Source organism: Capsicum annuum, chromosome 11 (genome assembly GCF_002878395.1).
Source record: "Capsicum annuum cultivar UCD-10X-F1 chromosome 11, UCD10Xv1.1, whole genome shotgun sequence".
NCBI lineage: Eukaryota > Viridiplantae > Streptophyta > Magnoliopsida > Solanales > Solanaceae > Capsicum > Capsicum annuum.
Window position 1 is genome coordinate 233,192,578 of NC_061121.1, and position 4,100 is coordinate 233,196,677.

Sequence of the window (4,100 nt, forward strand, 5' to 3'; positions counted from 1 at the left end):
TCAAAGGGGATGACTCGACTAAAAGGTACGTCTTCTAGGGGTCAAAGGGAATGACTCGACTAAAAGGTACGTCTTATAGGAATCAAGGGTGATGACTTGACTAACAGGTACGTTTAATAGGAATCAAGGGGAATGACTCGACTAAAAGGTACGTCTTCTAGGGGTCAAAGGGAATGACTCGACTAAAAGGTACGTCTTATAGGAATCAAAGGGAATGACTCGACTAAAAGGTACGTCTTATAGGAATCAAAGGGAATGACTCGACTTAAAGTTACGTCTTATAGGAATCAAAGGGAATGACTAGACTAAAAAGTACGTCTTCTAGGAATCGAAGGAGATGACTCGACTAAAAGAATAATTTTAAGTTTCGAAAGGGTTTTTATTATTAAAGTGACAAAAAGATTGAAAATTGTTTCGAAAAGGATTCATTAGTTTCAAAACTCAGAGTCGCCACTTGACATAAATCGGGTGTGCCAAGTCACCATTGGAAAATCCTTTTCAACACGATTTGACTCTTTAAACTGGTTTGCGAACAGAGATTTTGGTTAAGGAATTATGTTGACCGAGGGGAAGGTAGTAGGCACCCCTCGATCCCGTGGTTTGACCACGGTCACTTGGTGGAGCATATCGGCTAATCTGACATTACGAATGTATAAACCATACAAGACACACAACAATTTAAAAAAAAACAAACGAGAATCCAAAAGTTAATGTCCAGTCCAATTATTATAAACCCAAAATAAAAAGGTACATAAATGTAAACCTACACTAATCCTAAACTAAGCTCCATCCGGTGCCTCAGATCTTGACCACGAATATCTTCTGTCAACATAATACGTCTGGGCATTCTTCGGTGAATAAATACAAATGACCACGGGGCATTCCCCGGCTAAATAAACACATTCAATGAAATACGATAAAACTAGAAGAAACTTTCAACACATTTAAACATTCGACGCATTCAATAACACATCACTCCTAAATTTTGCCTACCCGAACCGAAACATCATTTGCCTATCCAATCGGTAGCCTAATCATGATACTATCACATTTAACCTTCGTATTTTGCTCCCAAACAACCAACGACAATAAATCAAGACTAAAAAAGATTCATTTTATCAATTCCTAATCAAGACTAAACAAGATTCATTTTATCAATTCCTACCCTCCAATCCCCACATTTCTTTTTCAACACCAAATTTCAACAAAATTCAAGATTACTAATTTCAACAATTCACAATCATCTATTCAACAAAATTGAGCAAAATAAATTCATATCACCCAATATTTAACCACATCTCACACAAATCAACACATATGACGAAATAAAATAAGAAGAGATAGAGTTGGACCTCAACTTGGAGATTTTAATATAACAGAGATAGAACCGCGTCTGAAATCCTAGAATCGAACCTCAACGACAACCAAACTCGACCCCAAATAGTCTCATACCACTTAACATCGCAAAACAAAGCCCGAATCTAGCTGGAATCAAAACAAAAAAGACGGAGATAACATTGATATGACCCATTGAGAATGAATAAGACCAACTACTAAAATTTTTGCCTGATTAATGGTATTTTTGGTGGGATCTGGGTGGTTTTGGTGGGTTTGAGGTTCGAACAATGATGGTTTGGGCCCTTTTCGATGATGGTGCGATGAAGGAGTGACCGACAATGCTTTCCGATTGAGATTCCGATGATGGTTCGTCGGAAAAACTTCCCCTCGCCTATTTCCTCATTCCTTCACTCTTTTTTTTTTGCCGTTTCTAATTTTGATCTCTTTTCCCTTTTTTACTATCTCCCTCGCGTTCGTTTCTTTCTTCTCTCGCGTCTCCCTCTCTCTTCGCGTATGGTGGTGTATATGAGAATTGAGAGGTGTATATGTGTACAGTGCGTGAGGGTGAGAATTGTGAGGGTGAGCTTTTGTGAGTTAGATTGTGTGTATGAGGTGTGTATTCTGTTCATTCACAAGAAAATAGAGGTCCCCTTTTGTGCCTAACTCTCCCGTGGCCCCTTTTTGTGTAATTGAAAACCCAAAACCAAAATTCCTTTTGTGTTCTTTCCTTTATGGGAAGATCAGTCCCTTTTTTAATTTCCCCTTTCTGTGCCATTTTTCTATTCATTCCAAGGCATAAAAAATGTGAGGGGGGGTTTAGTGGGGTAGGTGGGGTAGTTAGGTGAGAGGTGAGGTGTTGTTTTTTAATTAGAGGGGTAAGGGTTAGGTGTCTATTTTTGATTGGATAGGTTGTTAGGAGAAGATAAAATTAGTTAGGGGTTGTTAGCTTTTTTTTTTTTTGTATTTTTGTGGAGAGATAATTACATGGGGTAGGACACATGGTAAGACGAGGGTAAAAATAGATAACTTGGGTTTTCGGAAGGGACAAAATTAGGTGTTTACATCATGCCCCCTTTGGATGTAAACACAAAGTGTTTTCAAACAAAGTAGTAGACAATGAGACTAAATTTTGACCCGACCATTATTCAAAGGAAGAAACAAAAGAAAGAAGGACAATCGAGTTGGAGAGTCGAGTGAGGTTCCGGTTCGCGGCTCTGTCATTACATCAAAATAAAAATTACAAGTTAAAATATAAATGAAATTACAAAAATCTATCTATGCAGTTTCTTTTGGACTTTTGACTTGAGTTTTATCACCCTATTCTTCAGGCGGACTCCTGATTTGCTATTTCTTCACCCAATTTTCCAGGTGGGCTCCTGACTTGCAATTTTTCAATTTGTTAACTTTCAACTTTTCACCTTGTTGCTTTGTTTTCAACTTCTTCAACTTGTTGCTTGACTTTCAATTGTTTTACCTTGTTGTTTAACTTTTCATTTATTCGCCCTGTGCTTCGGGCGGGCTCCTGACTTGTAATTTCACCACCCTGTTCTTCAAGTAGGCTCCTAACTTGCAATTTTATCACCCTGTTCATCAGGCGGGCTCCTAACTTGCTATTTCATCACCCTGTTCTTCAAGCGGGCTCCTGACTTGCCATTTCATCACCCTATTCTTCAGGTGGGCTCCTGAAATCACATCAAAGCTAGAAGGAAAATTATCCCAAATAAAGATTATTATAAAGAGATTTCATATGCCAAGAAAGTGAAGTTCCGACACAATAATTAAATTTTTCCCCAGTTTATCATCAAAGGACTTTTGCGAAATTCACATCATTATAAGAATCAAGGAGAATGACTCGACTATAAGGTGCGTCTGATAGGAATTAAAGGAATTGACTTGACTAAAAGGTACGTCTTCTAGGGGTCAAGGAGAATGACTCGACTAAAAGGTACGTCTTATAGGAATCAAGGGAGATAACTCGACTAAAAGGTACGTATTACTAGGTATCAAGGGAGATAACTCGACTAAAAGGTACGTCTTATAGTAATCAAAGGGAATGACTCGAATAAAAGGTACGTCTTCTAGATGCCAAAGGGAATGACTCGACTAAAAGGTACATCTTATAAGTAACAAAGGGAATGACTCGACTAAAAGGTACGTTTTATAGGGGTCAAGGGGAATTGCTCGACTAAAAGGTACGTCTTCTAGGAATCAAGGTGGATGACTCAACTAAAAAGTACGTCTTCTAGGGGTCAAAGGAAATGACTCGACTAAAAGGTACATCTTATAGGAATCAAGGGGGATGACTCGACTAAAAGGTACGTCTTATCGGAATCAAGGGGAATGTCTCGACTAAAAGGTACGTCTTCTAGGGTCAAGGGAAATGACTCGACTAAAAGGTACATCTTCTAGGGGTCAAGGGGAATGACTCGACTAAAAGGTACGTCTTATAGGGGTCAAAGGGAATTATTCGACTAAAAGGTACGTCTTATAGGAATCAAAGGAACGACTCAACTAAAAGGTACGTCTTTTAGGAATCAAAGGAACGACTCAACTAAAAGGTATGTCTTCTAGGAATCAAAGGAATGAATCGACAAAAGGTACGTCTTCTAGGGGTCAAGGGGAATGATTCGACTAAAAGGTACGTCTTATAGGAATCAAATGAACGACCCGACTAAAAGGTACATCTTCTAGGATTCAAGGGGAATGACTCGACTAAAAGGTACGTCTTTTAAGAGTCAAATGGAATGACTCAACTAGAAGGT